The sequence below is a fragment of the Anomaloglossus baeobatrachus genome, chromosome 2 (assembly GCF_048569485.1).
Source record: "Anomaloglossus baeobatrachus isolate aAnoBae1 chromosome 2, aAnoBae1.hap1, whole genome shotgun sequence".
Lineage (NCBI taxonomy): Eukaryota > Metazoa > Chordata > Amphibia > Anura > Aromobatidae > Anomaloglossus > Anomaloglossus baeobatrachus.
The window spans coordinates 103,250,481-103,269,751 of NC_134354.1; the positions used below are offsets into that span (position 1 = coordinate 103,250,481).

Consider the following 19,271-nt stretch of genomic DNA (forward strand, 5'->3'; position numbering starts at 1 on the left):
GCCGATACATGTCCGGGTCCTGGTGGAAATCCTCCGATCTTGTCTTCTTCCCGTAGTATGATCCATTGTGCAGAAGCGCAGGTGAAGTTGCGAAGTACAGTAAGCTGAAATACCTTCCTGACGTCACCACGTTAAGTGACCGCACGTGCGTCACTGGTCCTTCCACTCCCTGTACCTATCCGGCGTGAATGCCCACTGGATGATTGCACGGTGATCTGAGGCTTCCCCAGGACACGGACATGGATTGGCAGCATCAGGGTTTTGGTGGACATGGTGAGTATGGATCTAAATGCAAAACTTCAAACAGATCTATTCCTCCAAGCAAAATGCAGTCCAACTGGAACGATTCATGGAGATCACAAAAATGAATTATAACAAACTTTTTATTGTCAGTGTTGTCATGTCTACGCCCAAAAACACTGATGGGCAATAATCACACAAATAAACATAAAAAACAATATTTTAAACAAACAAAAAATATATATTATTGGCCGCCCTGTTGTTGGGATGCCACATATTTGGCCAGCTGCACTCCGTGTTGCTTAACTGCTGTGGCCAGTGTGCGCTGTGCCGCTGCCAGTGTGCGCTGTGCTGCTGCCACAGTGCGCTGTGTCGCCAGAATCCTCGTGTGTGACGCCTGAAGGTCTTCTAATGTTGGTATTTCTATGGAGGGAATGGTACAACTTAAAAAGGCAAATTATATGTAGATATATCATTTAGAGCAGGGGTCTCAAACACGCGTCCCCCGGGCCGCATGCGGCCCGCCAGTCTGATTTATGCGGCCCGCAGACACCCAGTGCAGAACACTTTATATTTGCCCTCCACTGCCTCCAGTCATTTACCGTTCGCCAGCCGCACTTTCACATTGCAGCTGCGGCCGGCTGCACTTCCGCATTGGAGAAGCCGCCAGGGAGAAGCAATCAAAGCCGGAGTTCAATCAGATGTCAGGGTGAAGCAATCGAGTGCAGCATTCAGCTCGAGCTCAGCAGTGCGACCCGAGCAGCGCTGACGTCAGCTGCTTTGCCGGCGGGTGCAGCGGAAGGAACAAGAGCATAGGGCACGTTAGAACGTTTGTGGTGTGTGTGTATGAAGATGGCTGTGTGTGTGTGTGTGTGTGTGTATGCTGATGGCTGTGTGTGTGTGTGTGTGTGTATGATGATGCCTGTGTGTTTGTGTGTGTGTGTGTATGATGATGGCTGTGTGTGTGTGTGTGTGTGTTTGTGTGTGTGTATGATGATGATGGCTGTGTGTGTGTGTGTGTGTGTGTGTATGATGATGTCTGTGTGTTTGTGTGTGTGTGTGTGTATGATGATGGCTGTGTGTGTGTGTATGTATGAAGATGGCTGTGTGTGATGATGTGTGTGTTTGTGTGTGTGTATGTTGATGTCTGTGTGTGTGTGTGTGTGTGTGTGTGTGTGTGTGTGTATGAAGATGGCTGTGTGTGTGTGTGTATGATGGCTGTGTGTGTGTGTTTGTGTGTGTGTGTGTATGATGATGATGGCTGTGTGTGTGTGTGTATGAAGATGGCTGTGTGTGTGTGTATGATGGCTGTGTGTGTGTGTGTGTGTTTGTGTGTGTGTATGATGATGATGGCTGTGTGTGTGTGTGTGTGTGATGATGTCTGTGTGTTTGTGTGTGTGTGTGTATGATGATGGCTGTGTGTGTGTATGTGTGTGTATGAAGATGGCTGTGTGTGTGATGATGTGTGTGTTTGTGTGTGTGTATGATGATGATGTCCGTGTGTGTGTGTGTATGAAGATGGCTGTGTGTGTGTGTGTGTGTGTGTGTGTATGATGGCTGTGTGTGTGTGTGTGTTTGTGTGTGTGTGTGTGTGTGTATGATGATGATGGCTGTGTGTGTGTGTGTGTGTGTATGTATGAAGATGGCTGTGTGTGTGTGTGTGTATGATGGCTGTGTGTGTGTGTGTGTTTGTGTGTGTGTATGATGATGATGGCTGTGTGTATGTGTGTGTGATGATGTCTGTGTGTTTGTGTGTGTGTGTATGATGATGGCTGTGTGTGTGTATGTGTGTGTATGAAGATGGCTGTGTGTGATGATGTGTGTGTTTGTGTGTGTGTATGATGATGATGTCTGTGTGTGTGTGTGTGTGATGATGGCTGTGTGATGATGATGGCTGTGTGTGTGTGTGATGATGGCTGTGTGTGTGTGTGGATGATGATTATGATGATGATGGCTGTGTGTGTTGATGGTGATGATGGCTGTATGTGTGTGTGGAGGATGATGATGATGGCTGTGTGTTGATGATGATGAGGATGATGATAGCGGTGGTGGCTGTGTGTGACTGATATTGATGGTGGGTGTGTGAGACTGATGATGATGATGGCGGTGGTGGCTGTGTGTGACTGCTGATGGCGGTGGTGGCTGTTTGTGCCTGATGATGATGATGATGGTGGTGGTGGTGGCTGTGTGCGACTGTTGATGATGATGATGACGATGGCTGTGTATGATGATGATGATGATGATAGCCGTGTGTGTTTGTATGATGATGATGGTGGCTGTGTGTGTATGATGATGAATAAAAATGGTTTTGATGGTGACTGGAAGACCGGAAAATGTTACAGCTGGGGGTGGCAGCCCGTACCTGTCCGCTTTATCTGCTGAGAATCAAAAATACTGCGGAGCGCTATGTAATTTTTTTAATGCTGTGACAGAGAATGAGTGTCTGTGCTTGGCTGTTGTAATAACCTGGAATCTGCTTATACATTTTGATGCTGATGCCAATCACAGATGCCCACTCTCTTTGACAAATAACTAATATAAAAAAATGATGTTTCGCTTCACGGTATTTTTGATTCTCAGCGCATACTAATGTAGCATTGTTATAATAGTTAAAATAATTGATTAGCAATTATATTGTATTGTATTAAATTTGAAAGGAATGCGGCCCTCTGCCTTAAATTTTTTTTATGTGCGGCCCACTTACTTTGACGAGTTTGAGACCCCTGATTTAGAGGTACATGTTTGTTGTTAAAACTTACGGTTTGGGTGTTCCTCCTCGTCCGGTAAGGATGGGCTGAGGTTCCACCCGAATCCTCTGGCATCACCTTCAGCGGCTAGGGTGAGACAAAACACTTCATAGTACATCGTAGCTGGAGAGACTGCTTTATACATGGTGGACTGGAGAGGCTGGCTGCATAATTATTCATGGAGTACTATGGAGGTGTATTCTAATATATGATTGGTTATGTGGGACCCTTTATACTCTTTGTAAAGGGGGCTTTACACGCTATGACATCGCTAATGCGAACTCGTTGGGGTCACGTGATTGGTGACACACATCCGGCCGCATTAGCGATGCCGTTGCGTGTGACACCTATGAGCGATTTTGCATCGTTGCAAAAACATGCAAAATTGCTCATCAGTGACATGGGGGTCCATTCTCAAATGTCGTTACTGCAGCAGTAACGAAGTCGTTCCTCGTTCCTCCGGCAGCACACATCGCTCCGTGTGACACCGCAGGAACGAGGAAGCTCTCCTTACTTGCCTCCCGGCTGCTATGCGGAAGGAAGGAGGTGGGCGGGATGTTACTTCACGCTCATCTCCGCCCCTCCGCTTCGATTGGGCGGCGGTTCATTGACGCGGCTGTGACGTCCCTGTGACGCTGAACGAACCGCCCCCTTAGAAAGGAGGCGGTTCGCCGGTCACAGCGACGTCGCCGTGCAGGTAAGTATGTGTGACATGTCTAGGCGATGTTAGGCGGCACGGGCAGCGATTTGCCCGTGTCGCACAACAGATAGGGGCGGGTACCCACACTAGCAATATCGATACTGATATCGCTGCATGTAAAGCGGCCTTAAGGCTATATGGGGGCCATTATTGTATTTTGACAACGAAATAGAAGGGGGACAAAGATACAATCAGGGGATGGGGATGTTTTGTGCTGAGGGAAAAAGGCTCTTTCCTTCAGCACCCAGCTTTCCCATGCTGTGCTATACATCTTTCACTAAGCACCCAGCTTTCCCAGGCTCTGATATGGGAAAGCTGGGTGCTGAGTGAAAGATGTATAGCAGAGCATGGGGAAGCACTTTGCCGAGGACAAGATGGATATCAGAACATAGTAAAGCTGGGTGCTGATAGAGGGATTTCAGATCATGGGAAATCTGGGAGCTGTGGGTAAGATAGCTCTATCGTGTCAAAGTTATATGCCCCTATTTTTAACTTTAAAAATTAGCGTAAGGCAAACCTGCTCCGATGACATGAAGTGAGGAGGGAGAGACTGAAGGTGGCTCCGGCTGGTGCTCCGCCTCTGCTGGTGGATCCTGCTGTGGCTCCGGGTCTGGTGTAGGCTCCAGCTGTGGCTCCAGGTCTGGTGGAGGCTCCAGCTGCGGCTCCGGGTCTGGAGGTGGGTCCTGCTGGGGCTGCGGCTCTGGATAAAATTATACCTTGTAATATTTGCACATGGGGGTAACTCACAATAAGTACTCTTGTGGTACTACTCATCTGCTGTGTCTCATGTGGGTGTAATTACTCATGTGGTACTGCTCATGTTAAAGAGCCACCATATAGTGGGCAAACCAATGTTAACACTAGTGCTGAGCAGACCCGGACTGTTAGGCTATGTGTGAACGTTGCGTACAGTCACTGCAGAAATTTCCGCAGCGATCTGAAGAGCACACGTGCGCTTTAAATCGATGCAGAAATGTCCGTAGTGAAAGCCGATTCCATGCGCTCTGCCTGCAGCTCCTCCCATAGACAGAGCAGGAGCTGCCGGCAAAGCGCAGGAAAGAAGTGACATGTCACTTCTTTTTACGCAGCGCTTCGGCAGTAGCAGAAGCGCTGCGCTCTAAAACGCCACGTGCGCACGGCCCCTGCACAATCTCCATAGAATGTGCAGGGGACGCAGGACGCATGCAGTTACGCTGCGCTGCAAAGCGCAGCATAACTGCATGTATTTACGCAACGTGTGCACATAGCCTTAACGTCCAGATCCGCAATGTTTATGCGCTATCCCCGGGCCGGACCCCATTGACTTATATGGGCACTGGATTACGGCGCAGATCGGACTCTTTTATAAATATGTCAGTGATCCGCCAGCCCCAATATTAGTGGACATTCAAACAACTTTAGTTAACACCACTCACCAGCTTGGCACTGGCTCTGAGAATGGATGCTGGCAATGCGGTTGCTAGACCTGTAACGCAGATCTGAGAGCTTCGTCCTTATTTGTGTAGTTGAACGCTGCACCCCAAATTTACTCAACAGGCCCCTACTAATCCTCCTCAGCACTGCCTTCTTGTGGAGCACAGGATGGACATGGTGTCCAACACAATCATAATCTCTGTTGTCCACATTTTTAATTAGATATATTACTTCTGCCTCTCCCCAAGCTGATGACCGACTTCTAGCTGCCATATTTCAGTAGGCCACAACAACAACATTAGACCCGCCCAACTCAAATCAGCGCCGTCCAATAGAATTCTAACGTCGACGCAAAGGACTTGCGTGACGCAATTGCGACCAAGAATGGCACCACCGGGGACGCAGCTGCGTTCGCTACGTGACATGAAATCAGCGATTCGGGCTAGTTTCATGTATTTTTACCACGATATAATAATGTCTGCGTCGGCCATTCTGAATTGTCTGCCATTCTGAATTGTCATTCTCTATAGTGGCCACTGATGCGTTGTCATTCTCTGATTGGCGGCCACTGATGCGCTGTGATTGGACGACTGATGCGCTGTGATTGGATGACCCTGTCTCTATATAAAAGGGAGCGAATTAGCGATTCCAAATGCATTCATCTGGATTTACCTCTGCGTTCCCATCTGAGTCGCAAGTCTGTTCTTTGTGGATCTAAACCATCTACTACTTACTTTGCAAGGTATGTTTGCGAGCTCAAATTGAGATCGTAGTTGCGTTCTTGTATTAATTATATTACTTTTTAAATATTTAATAGTGTGATATATTATATATTTGTTAATATCAATTCTATGCAATCATGATTGTGTTCTGCATTGTGCTAAGGCTTTTTAGGCTTGCAAGCAAATGGAGGCCTAGGTTTCTATTTGTGTACATAAGCTTTGCCAAGGGCAACCCTTTTTGATTGCCATATTCTTCCAATGCTTGGGCATTTCTAATGTGGTTTATGATTTCTCAGATATGCTTTGCCAAGGGCAACCATTGTGTAGTGCCATGCCTTTCAATGCTAGGGCTTTTCTATTGTGGTTTATGAGTTTTCAAAAATGTTACATGTATTCTTTTGGTAACACTGTTCACTTTTCTGTTTTCAGATGTCTTCTAATAGCCAAGATTTTATTAGAGACTTGCTAGAGATGTATCGCTCCCTGCCCTGTTTATGGAAAATAAAGTCAGCAGACTACAGTAACAGATATAAAAAAAGGGACGCCTATCTCAAACTGGTCGACCTTGTCAAGAAATATAACCCAACAGAAACCGTGGATGAGACCGTGGTTAAAAAGAAAATACAGGCCCTCCGCACAGTCTTTAAAAGAGAATTAAATAAGGTGGAGCACTCATCAAAGTCAGGTGCCGGAACTGAGGAACTATATGTTCCAAAGCTCTGGTATTATGACTTGATGAGCTTCACTAGAGATCAAGAGATTCCTCGTCCACTGGAATCGATGATAACGGTGGAGGAGGAAGAAGAGGCTGAGGTCCGATCACACTCTCCTGTCGGAGATGTAAGTACCTTTTTTTTCTTACCTATAATTAGCATTTAAACTTTGTATTATGCATACTGTTGAACGACATTTCTTATCCTGTATTACTTCCCTAACGTGTACCCATGTGCCTGCCGGTTAGGATATCCAATGCAAAAACACAAAACTGTATTTGGGTGTTGCTGTAAGTTTTAATATTATTTTCTGGTTTTGCTTTAACATAATATTTGTCTTCCTTGTGCAGGACCACTTTCAAGATGTGGACACACCAACAGGTGCGAATGATGCTATTACCATCACTCAACATGTAGATTATGCCGAAGAACAAAACAGTCAAGCTGTGCGACAATGCTCATCGCGTAAAAGAAAAGCCACCACTTCGTCTTCCAGCTCTAATTCTGCAAAACTTATCGCTTTGGCGAACACAATTTTAAATCAAGAAAAAAATAACGCCAAGTGCGGTTTTACACAATTAGCAGATGAAAGACTAAAGCAGCTGGACCCAATACAAAGAAGGCATGCAGAAAGAGTGATGTTTGAGGCTCTAAATCAAGCAGCAGAGGGGAAACTGACGGACAAATCTACCGTGTTAGACCCAACTCCATTGTCATACCCTTCATGGAATGCCTCTCAAGAGCCTATGCAGAGCACACCAAGGAGGCTTCATCCACATTATCCCATGGGATCGCAATCGAACCAACATTTTCCGATACCTGGTGAATGATGTTCCTTTTCAGACTCTTATTATCAAGATTTGTAGTTTTTTTGTTTTTTTTTAATCTTTTAACCCCTTCACCCCCGGCCACTAAAACACCCTAATGACCGGGCCATTTTTTGCAATTCTGACCAGTGTCACTTTGACAGGTTATAACTCTGGAACGCTTCAACGGATCCTGGCGATTCTGAGATTGTTTTTTCGTGACATATTGTACTTCATGTCAGTGGTAAATTTAGGCCGATATTTTTTGCGTTTATTTGTGAAAATTTAGGAAATTTGGCGAAAATTTTGAAAATTTCGCAATTTTCAAACTTTGAAAATGTATGCCCATAAATCTGAGAGATATGTCACACAAAATAGTTACTAAATAACAATACCCACTTGTCAACTTTACATCAGCGCAATTTTCGAAACAAATTTTTTTTCCGTTAGGAAGTTAGAAGGGGTCAAAGGTCATCAGCAAATTCTCATTTTTCCAACAAAATTTACAAAATAATTTTTTTTAGGGACCACATCACATTTGAGGTGACTTTGAGAGGCCTAGGTGACAGAAAATACCCAAAAGTGACCCCATTCTAAAAACTACACCCCTCACACTGCTCAAAACCACATCCAATAAGTGTATTAACCCTTTAGGTGCTTCACAGGAACCAAAGCAATGTGGAAGGAAAAAATGAAAATTTTACTTTTTAACACAAAAATGTTACTTTAGCCATAAAATTTTCATTTTTACAAGGGAGAAAAGAGAAAGTGCACCATACAATTTATTGTGCATTTTCTCCTGAGTACGCTGATAGCCCATATGTGGTAAAAATCAATTGTTTGGGCGCACGGCAGAGCTCGGAAGGGAAGGAGCGCCATTTGAATTTTTGAACGCAAAATTAGCTGCACCTGTTAGCGGACGCCATGTCGGGTTTGAAGACCCCCTGAGGTGCCTAAACAATGGAGCTCCCCTACAAATGACCCCATTTTGGAAACTAGAGCCCTCAAATAATTTTTCTAGAGGTTTGGTGAGCACTTTGAACACCTGGGGGCTTCACAGAAGTTTATAGCGTTGAGCCGTGAAAAGAAAAAAAATTTTTTTTACCACAAAACGGTTGCTTCAACTAGGTAGCTTTTTTTTTCACAAGAGTAACAGGAAAAAATGCACCATAAAATGTATTGTGCATTTTCTCCTGAGTACGCAGATACCTCATATGTGGTGTAAATCAAATGTTTGGACACACAGCAGTGCTCGGAAGGCAAGGAGCGCCATTTGAATTTTTGAGTGCAAAATTAGCTGCACCTGTTAGCGGACGCCATGTCGGGTTTGAAGACCCCCTGAGGTGCCTAAACAATGGAGCTCCCCTACAAGTGACCCCATTTTGGAAACTAGAGCCCTCAAATAATTGTTCTAGATGTTTGGTGAGCACTTTGAACACCTGGGGGCTTCACAGAAGTTTATAGCGTTAAGCCGTGAAAAGAAAAAAAACTTTTTACAACAAAACGGTTGCTTCAACTAGGTAGCTTTTTTTTTCACAAGGGTAACAGGAAAAAATGCACCATAAAATGTATTGTGCATTTTCTCCTGAATACGCAGATACCTCATATGTGGTGGAAATCAAATCTTTGGACACACGGCAGTGCTCGGAAGGCAAGGAGCGCCATTTGAATTTTTGAGTGCAAGATTAGCTGCACTCATTAGCGGACGCCATGTGGGGTATCAAGACCCCCTGAGGTGCCTAAACAATGGAGCTCCCCCACAAGTCACCCCATTTTGGAAACTAGAGCCCTCAAATAATTTTTCTAGATGTTTGGTGAGCACTTTGAACACCTGGGGGCTTCACAGAAGTTTATAGCGTTGAGCCGTGAAAAGAAAAACAATTTTTTTTACCACAAAATGGTTGCTTCAACTAGGTAGCTTTTTTTTTCACAAGGCTATCAGGAAAAAATGCACCATAAAATGTATTGTGCATTTTCTCCTGAGTACGCAGATACCTCATATGTGGTGGAAAGTAATTGTTTGGGCGCATGGCGGGGCTCAGAAGAGAAGGAGCGCCATTTGACAGCAAAATTGGTTGGAATCATTAGCGGACGCCATGTCACGTTTGGAGACCCCCTATGGTGCCTAAACAGTGGAGCTCCCCCACAAGTGACACCATTTTGGAAACTAGAGCCCTCAAATAATTTTTCAAGATGTTTAGTGAGCACTTTGAACACCTGGGGGCTTCACAGAAGTTTATAGCGTTGAGCCGTGAAAAGAAAAAAATTTTTTTTTACCACAAAACGGTTGCTTCAACTAGGTAGCTTTTTTTTTCACAAGGGTAACAGGAAAAAATGCACCATAAAACGTATTGTGCAATTTCTCCTGAGTACGCAGATACCTCACATGTGGTGGAAAGTAATTGTTTGAGCGCATGGCGGGGCTCAGAAGAGAAGGAGCGCCATTTGACTTTTCAAACGCACAGACGCAGTGCACTGATCGGCCGCTGCAGGACGCACGGTCGGATGCGATAAAAAAAAGCGTCGGGGATACGTAAAAAAAAAAGTCACGCCAAAAATTGACCATGGATGCAGATACGTTATGTGCATCCCTGATCAGCGCTTGGCGGGATGCACGGACGGATGCGATACAAAAAGCGTCGCAAATACGGAAAAAAGTCACGTCAAAAATTGAGCAGGGATGCCGATCCGTTATCTGCATCCCTAATCAGCGCTCGGCGGGACGCACGGACGGATGTGATACAAAAAGCGTCGTGAATACGGAAAAAAGTCACGCCAAAAACTGACCACGGATGCAGATCCGTTATCTGCATCCCTGATCAGCGCTCGGCGGGACGCACGGACGGATGCGATACAAAAAGCGTCGGGGATACGGAAAAAAAAGTCACGCCAAAAATTGAGCAGGGATGCCGATCCGTTATCTGCATCCCTAATCAGCGTTCGGCGGGACGCACGGACGGATGTGATACAAAAAGCGTCGTGAATACGGAAAAAAGTCACGCCAAAAACTGACCACGGATGCAGATCCGTTATCTGCATCCCTGATCAGCGCTCGGCGGGACGCACGGACAGATGCGATACAAAAAGCGTCGGGGATACGGAAAAAAAAGTCACGCCAAAAATTGAGCAGGAATGCCGATCCGTTATCTGCATCCCTGATCAGCGCTTGGCGGGACGCACGGACGGATGAGGTGTAAAAATGGACAGGGGATACGGAAAAAAAAAAAAAGTTATACTCACAGTACCCAGAGGACTAGCAGGAGGATCACTGACCAGAAGAGCTGCAGAGGAACAGATGGCAGAGAGATGGACAGCTTTACAGGAGCAGCAGGCAGATCAGCAGAATGCCCAGGAAGGACCCAGCGATGGACGCAGATGTGATCAGGCCGGTGAAGACAGGTAAGAGGACATCGGGGGAGAGCAGAGGGGGAGAGGGGGGGTGAGAGCAGAGGGGGGGGGGGTTGAGAGCAGAGGGGGGGGGGGAGCAGAGGGGGGGTTGAGAGCAGAGGGGGGGGAGAGCAGAGGGGGAGGGGGGAGAGCAGAGGGGGAGGGGGGAGAGCAGAGGGGGAGACCGGAGAGGGAGCTGCAGAAGCAGAATAGAGATAATGGGGGAGGCAGTCAGATCGCGAGGGGAGCAGATCGGGATGTCGGGTGGGGGGGGGGGTTGGGGGGAGCAGATCGCGGGGGGGGGCTATCACGGCAGCGCGCAGGGGCACCACGGGAGCGCGCACGGGCTGCAAAGTGAGCACAGTACTCACGTGCAGCAGATCGCAACAGGGAAGCACATTGGCAGGGGGCAGATCGCGGCAGGGAAGCACATGGCAGGGGGCAGATCACAGCAGGGAAGCACATAGCAGGGGGCAGATCGCAGCAGGGGGCAGATCGCAGCAGGGCGGCACATCAGGGAGCATGCAGGGGCCATCACGGGAAGCGCGCAATACTCACGTGGAGCCGGAGCGGCGGTGACATCGGCGGCGGTGGCGTGGTACCACAAGTACCAGCCACTGCACGCTGCAAACATGTTGGGGGAGGGCTCGCAGGCCAGCACAGGCCTGGGGAGGGCGGCCACCGGCAGATCAGACCGCCCCACTGCACACTGATTGGAGCGATTGCGCGTCATAGCACGATCGCTCCAATCAGTGCTGCAGGGGCTGGGGGCGACATGTTTGAGGTCCACCTATGATATGCTGCAGCAGCTGCGGCATCTCATAGCTGGATCTCACAGGATCGCACTAATTCGGGCATTATTTTTGCCGAAATTAGTGCGATCGATGTGGTTGGCGGTTCAGATTTGAACAGCCAATCACATCGATCGTCGATAGGGGGTGGCGATGCCGCCCCCCCTGGGGTCAAGCAAAGGTCCCCTGCTGTAAGAAACAGCAGGGGACATCATTTGAAAGCCGTTGCTATGGCGACGGCAATCAAATGAAGTTTAGGCCGTAAAATTACGTCCCTGGTCGTTAAGTCACGTTAAAATAGGACGTAATTTTACGGCCCGCGGTCGTGAAGGGGTTAACATGTTTTGTTTGTTTGCTTGTTGCCTTATTTGTTTAATGTTAATAAACATGTTTTTGGTTTTCAAAATTGTTGCTGCCTTTAATGCATACAGCTTGTAGCTGCCCGAATAAGACTGGGTAATGTGTTGGGTTGAGGTCCGGTCAGTGAAGGGGTGGTATTCAGCTAGGGGAAGATATGGGTAGATTGACTGAAAAATTTGAAAGTTCTGTGTGTTGAAAAAATGAGAGGGGGTTTATTTCAGAAAGATAGGCACTAGAAATACACACACTTATGGCTTGAACACTGGCAAAAAGTATAACATTTTCAATAATGTCACTGTGATATGCATCATTATACTAACTATAGTCAGGGCAATGGACAATGCGCATGAGTAGTACCACATCAGTAGTACCAGCATACAGTGCCCACATGAGACATAGCACATGAGTACTACCACATGAGAAGTACTGCCATACAGTGCACACATGAGACATTGCACATGACTAGGACCACATGAGTAGTATCACCATACAGGCCACAGGGCCTACACACTACAAGATGCACAAAGCTGGCTCACAGGTCAAGCACAAGTGATACTAAAGTCCTGAGGAAGCAAGACCACTACCATAACTGTTAACTTTCACGGTGGCCAGCACCCGGGAGTGGTTTACAGAGACTGTAAGTAAAAACCCGGCCAATAAGAATCACAAATCAAGGGTTTAAAAATAAATACACATAAACACCTAGGGACTACATCTTTATTACTTCCTCTCACCTCAGAAAATATGCTGATCTTCTGTCTTCTTCATGCTGATGCTGTCCGTGCTGTCATAACACGTCAACGCTGCCTTAGTAACCTAACGAGCGGGTTACTATAGCAACGCTGACCAATGAACCAGGAAAACAGAAATTCAAATGAAGTTATCGTACCGGAGCCTGCTCTGATCCGGAGTCGCTGGGTGGTGGGTCAAGCGTCTATGGACCCGGGGGGCCCGGTAGTCCACTCCGATCTGAAAGGGGGCTGGCACTTTAGGGGACGTAAGTGTACAGCCAGTGTCGTGTTTTTAAGTTCGTGACACCACCCACGACGCACCAGGACACACACCCACACACACAACAACTGCACATATACACACATAGCAGACACACATGGATACACCGAGCACATACATACATAGCGCACACATAGCATAGCGGGGAGAAGGCCATATATGGAGAATTGGTATTCGTAGTAGACAGGGTAGAAGGTGGCGATGGGGTAGAATGTGGAGATGGGGTTGCAGCAGCAGATGGTGTAGGAGAAGGAGAGGGTGCCTCTGCAGGAGATGGTGCAGCAGGTGGAGGTGGGGGATCCGCAGGAGATGGTGTACCAGGAGATGGTGGAGCAGGTTGCGGTGGTGGTACAGCTGGAGGTGGTCCTAGGTATAGGAGAAAACTTCTAATGAGCGGATAACTCCAGGCCTCCATGGCTTAAGCCTGCTGTACACCATACAAGTCCGCATACGATTTCGTACTGTAATGCGGTATGAGCTGTACTGAGGTATGCTGTCGTTCAATGCTCCCGGGGTGTCACACACTGCGATGTGTGCAGACTCGGGAACATTGATCAACCCGACATTCAATTTTTAGCTTTTGAACGATGTTCAAGCAAGGAACGGTTTTACGTTTAATCGCAATCGCACATAGCTGTCACACGATCACACGATACAACACTAACGACGCCGAATGTGCGTCACTTATGACGTGACCCCGCAGACACATCGTTAGATTTGTTGGTGCGTGTAAACCCCTTTTTCTCAAGTATGTTTAACAAACCTTTTCTCTTGGGGTACCAGACACATGGGGACCCCTTGCCTCAAAGTAGCAGACATGCTGCATTCATTGAAAAAACAAGGCACAAAAAGCAATGCCCAATCAGCAAAATTCTTTGATTTAATTTAAATAGAAGATCATATGGCTTGTGCACAAGGCTTCAACTGTCACTTTGATATGCACTGAGATAACAACGATAGTCAAGTCAACGGACAATACTACAAACGCGATTACACAGCATGGTTTTTGCAAAGAGGGTGTTGATCAAATGCTAATATATGCAAAGAGAAAATAATCCCATTATACCACAGGAGCATATCAGAAATTTACGTATAATCAAGTTTGCATATCAGACTTTACCAGGGGTAATTAGCTCTTTTTTGCCACCTTCTCACTCTGATATGCAAACTGTATTTCTAATGTGATTATTTTCTTTTGAATATATTAGCATTTGATCTACACTGTGCATTGCAATGAACAACTTACGCCTCCTGACCCTATGCCACCACAGCGGGACCATTAGTTCTCTAAATTGTTTTTTGTTTGCTCACAGCAGCCTGGGCTCCTATACAGCATGTTATAATGCTGTATATAACAGCTCTGTGATGGTGATGGCCACAGCTTACAGCCCAAAAAAGTGGTGACAGGTTCCCTTTTAACCCCTTAACGACCTTGGACGTACTGAGTACGTCATGGTGACATGGTGCTAAAGGACCCATGACGTACTCAGTACGTCCTGGCGAAATCGCGGTCCCGGAGCCCCGGGGAGTGAAATTTATTTACTTAAACGGTGGATTCGGGAAGGAGGGGACCTCTGCCTGACGTCAGGAGGGGTGGTGCCTCCTCCCCGAACCTACAGAGGCTGTGATTGGCTGACGAACGCCGCTCAGCCAATTACAGCCACTGTAATGTTCCAGCCATTGAAAATGGCTGGAACATTGAAATCCAGCCCTGATCAGTGCTGCTGTAGCACTGGCCATTGGCTGGAGCTGGGTGATCGATGCTTCACCCGCCCCCAGCTCTGATTGGAGAGACCGGTCTTGTGACCGCTCTCTCCAATCAATGTGGATCTGCGGCCTGTGACCGTCCCTGGAAGCCGAGGAGAGCGGTAAGTTGTTGTCCCCGCCGCCCGCCCCTGTCCCCGATCGCCCCGCCGCCCGCCCCTGTCCCCGCCGCTGCTCCCGCTTCACCGCCGCTGTCTCCGATCGCCCCGCCGCTGCTCCCGCTTCACCGCCGCTGTCTCCGATCGCCCCGCCGCTGCTCCCGCTTCACCGCCGCTGTCTCCGATCGCCCCGCCGCTGCTCCCGCTTCACCGCTGTCCCCGCCGCTGTCTCCGATCGCCCCGCCGCTGCTGCCGCTTCACCGCTGTCCCCGCCGCCATGCTCCCGATGCACCGCTGTCTCCGCTGCCATGCTCCCGCTCCACCGCCGTCCCCGCCGCCATGCTCCCGCTGCACCGCCGTCCCCGCCGCCATGCTCCCGCTCCACCGCCGTCCCCGCCGCCATGCTCCCGCTGCACCGCTGTCTCCGCCGCCGCTCCCGATCCACCGCCGTCCCCGCCGCCATGCTCCCGCTGCACCGCTGTCTCCGCCGCCGCTCCCGATCCACCGCCGTCCCCGCCGCCATGCTCCCGCTGCACCGCTGTCTCCGCCGCCGCTCCCGATCCACCGCCGTCCCCGCCGCCATGCTCCCGCTGCACCGCCCCGTCCCCGCCGCCATGCTCCCGCTGCACCGCCGTCCCCGCCGCCATGCTCCCGCTGCACCGCCGTCCCCGCCGCCATGCTCCCGCTGCAACCGCCGTCCCCGCCGCCATGCTCCCGCTGCACCGCTGTCTCCGCCGCCGCTCCCAATCCACCGCCGTCCCCGCCGCCATGCTCCCGCTGCACCGCTGTCTCCGCCGCCGCTCCCGATCCACCGACGTCCCCGCCGCCATGCTCCCGCTGCACCGCTGTCTCCGCCGCCGCTCCCGATCCACCGACGTCCCCGCCGCCATGCTCCCGCTGCACCGCTGTCTTCGCCGCCGCTCCCGATCCACCGCCGTCCCCGCCGCCATGCTCCCGATCCACCGCCGTCCCCGCCGCCGCTCCCGATCCACCGCCGTCCCCGCCGCCGCTCCCGATCCACCGCCGTCCCCGCCGCCATGCTCGCCACTGTCCCCGCCGCCGTCGCACCCCACCTTTTTCAGCCGCTGCTGCCCCCGATCGGCGGCGGCCGCCGCCTCCTTCATCGGCTGCCCCTTCTCCATCGCCACACCACCTATCCCTCCATGTGCTGCAAGCCACCCTCCCCCCACGTGGGGGGAGGGTGGCTGGCTTGCAGCACATGTGGGGGGAGGGTGGCTGGCTTGCAGCACATGTGGGGGGAGGGAGGGGGGCTTGCAGCACATGTGGGGGGAGGGAGGGGGGCTTGCAGCACATGTAGGGGGAGGGAGGGGGGCTTGCAGCACATGTAGGGGGAGGGAGGGGGGCTTGCAGCACATGTGGGGGGAGGGTGGCTGGCTTGCAGCACATGTGGGGGGGAGGGAGGGGGGCTTGCAGCACATGTGGGGGGGAGGGAGGGGGGCTTGCAGCACATGTAGGGGGAGGGAGGGGGGCTTGCAGCACATGTAGGGGGAGGGAGGGGGGCTTGCAGCACATGTGGGGGGAGGGTGGCTGGCTTGCAGCACATGTGGGGGGAGGGTGGCTGGCTTGCAGCACACATGTGCTGCAAGCCACCCTCCCCCTACATGTGCTGCAAGCCAGCCACCCTCCCCCTACATGTGCTGCAAGCCCCCCTCCCTCCCCCTACATGTGCTGCAAGCCCCCCTCCCTCCCCCCTACATGTGCTGCAAGCCACCCTCCCCCTACATGTGCTGCAAGCCAGCCACCCTCCCCCTACATGTGCTGCAAGCCCCCCTCCCTCCCCCTACATGTGCTGCAAGCCCCCCTCCCTCCCCCTACATGTGCTGCAAGCCCCCCTCCCTCCCCCTACATGTGCTGCAAGCCCCCCTCCCTCCCTTCCCCTACATGTGCCATCTCTCTCTCCCATCAGACTCTGCCCCCCTCCCCCGATCTGCTGCCTGCTCTCTCCCATTTTCCATCTACTGCCCCCTCTCACCCTCCTCGATCTGTTGCCTCCTTCATCTGCTGCCTCTTCTGTCTGCTGCCTCTTCTGTCTGCTGTGATCCTGCTGCCTAGATCCATCCTGTAAGGTAGGTATCCCCATCTCACCCCCCCCCATCCTCTGCCGCTCCTCCATCCGCTGCGCCATTTCCCATCCATCCGCTGCGCCATTTCCCATCATCCATCCGCTGCGCCCTTTCCCATCCTCTGCCGCTCCTCCATCCGCTGCACCCTTTCTCATCTGCCGCCCCGCCCTCTCGCATCGCATTATCCAGCGCAGTTGCTCGCTTCCAGACTGCAGTGGATGATGCGATGCGAGACTCGTGCATTGCTCTCACGTTTGGCACTGGTCTTGGCAGGCGCTCATTTTTTTTTTTTTTTTCTACTGATGTCTGTATTTTTTATTTCGCCAAACTAATTTTTTTTGTATGGGGGGGGGTCTAGTTTCCAAAATGGGATCACATGTGGGGGAGCTCCATTGTTTAGGCACCTCAGGGGGTCTCCAAATGAAACATGGCGTCTGCTAATAATTCCAATCAATTTTACTGTGAAATGGCGCTCCTTCTCTTCTGAGCCCCGCCGTACGCCCAAACAATTGATTTCCACCACATATGAGGTATCGTCGTACTCAGGAGAAATTGCACAATACATTTTATGGTGCATTTTTTCCTGATACCCTTGTGATAAAAAAAGCTACCTGGTTGAAGCAACAGTTTTGTGGTAAAAAAAAAATTTTTTCTTTTCACGGCTCAACGTTATAAACTTCTGTGAAGCCCCCAGGGGTTCAAAGTGCACATAAAACGTCTAGAAAAAATATTTGAGGGCTCTAGTTTCCAAAATGGGGTAACTTATGGGGGAGCTCCATTGTTTAGGCACCTCGGGGAGTCTTCAAACCCGACATGGCGTCCGCTAATGAGTGCAGCTAATTTTGCACTCAAAAATTCAAATGGCGCTCCTTGCCTTCCGAGTCCTGCCGTGTGCCCAAACATTTGATTTCCACCACATATGGGGTATCTGCGTACTCAGGAGAAAATGCACAATACATTTTATGGTGCATTTTTTCCTGATACCCTTGTGATAAAAAAAGCTACCTGGTTGAAGCAACAGTTTTGTGGTAAAAAAAAATTTTTTTCTTTTCACGGCTCAACGTTATAAATTTCTGTGAAGCCACCAGGGGTTCAAAGTGCACATCAAACATCTAGAAAAAATATTTGAGGGCTCTAGTTTCCAAAATGGGGTCACTTATGGGGGAGCTCCATTGTTTAGGCACCTCGGGGAGTCTTCAAACCCGACATGGCGTCCGCTAATGAGTGCAGCTAATTTTGCACTCAAAAATTCAAATGGCGCTCCTTGCCTTCCGAGTCCTGCTGTGTGCCCAAACATTTGATTTCCACCACATATGGGGTATCTGCGTACTCAGGAGAAAATGCACGATACATTTTATGATGCATTTTTCCTGATACCCTTGTGAAAATACTAATTTTTATGGCTAAAGTAACATTTTTGTGTTAAAAAAGTAAAATTTTCATTTTTTTGTCTACATTGCTTTGGTTGCTGTGAAGCTCCTAAAGGGTTAATAAACTTCTTGGATGTGGTTTTGAGCAGAGTGAGGGGTGCAGATTTTAGAATTGGGTCACTTTTGGGTATTTTCTGTCGCCTAGGTTTCTCAAATCACTCCAAATGTGATGTGGTACCTAAAAAATTTTTTTTTGTAAATTTTGTTGGAAAAATGAGAAATTGGTGATGAACTTTGAACCCTTCTAACTTCCTAACGGAATTTTTTTTTTTTTCAAAAATTGCGCTGGTGTAAAGTAGACATGTGGGAAATGTTATTTAGTAACTTTTTTGTGTGACATATCTCTCAGATTTATGGGCATAAAATTTCAAATTTTGAAAATTGCAAAATTTTCAAAATTTTCGCCAAATTTCCAAAATTTTCACAAATAAACGCAAAACATATCGGCCTAAATTTACCACTGACATGAAGTACAATATGTCACGAAAAAACAATCTCAGAATCGCCAGGATCCGTTGAAGTGTTCCAGAGTTATAACCTGTCAAAGTGACACTGGTCAAAATTGCAAAAAATGGCCGGGTCTTTAAGGTGAAAACAGGCTGGGGGCTGAAGGGGTTAAGGAAACCATAAGTTTAACCATACAGTGGTACCTCGCTAATCGAGTAACCCACTTAACGAGAATTTCGCTATACAAGCAAATCTTTCTGTAAATTTGTAACCCGCTTTATGAGAAAGCTTTGCTGTACGAGCAAAATTCTCACCGCACACACTTCCGGTTCTGTACATCCACCACACTCTGACCCGCACTTGCAGTCCACACAAACACACACATGTACGCGCAAACACGCACGCACGCACGCACACACATACAGTATTATGCTCACCTTACCTTCCGTTGCACCGCCGGCATCATGGTTCTTGTATTTCCCGGGTACATCGCGACGTCCTCACGGCGAACTACAAGGCCCAGGAGGCATGCGATGGAACGGAAGGTAAGGTGAGCAT

General features: G+C 49.2%; 1 long non-coding RNA gene across 1 annotated transcript; it reads right to left on the minus strand.

The window, feature by feature from the left end:
* Positions 1 to 365: 365 nt before the first annotated feature.
* LOC142284123 (uncharacterized) lies at positions 366 to 4,390 on the minus strand. The gene is made up of 3 exons (XR_012745670.1): positions 4,205 to 4,390; positions 3,000 to 3,074; positions 366 to 663 (listed from the first exon to the last, which is right to left on the minus strand). It is a non-coding gene; the product is annotated as an uncharacterized LOC142284123 (long non-coding RNA).
* Positions 4,391 to 19,271: the final 14,881 nt, after the last annotated feature.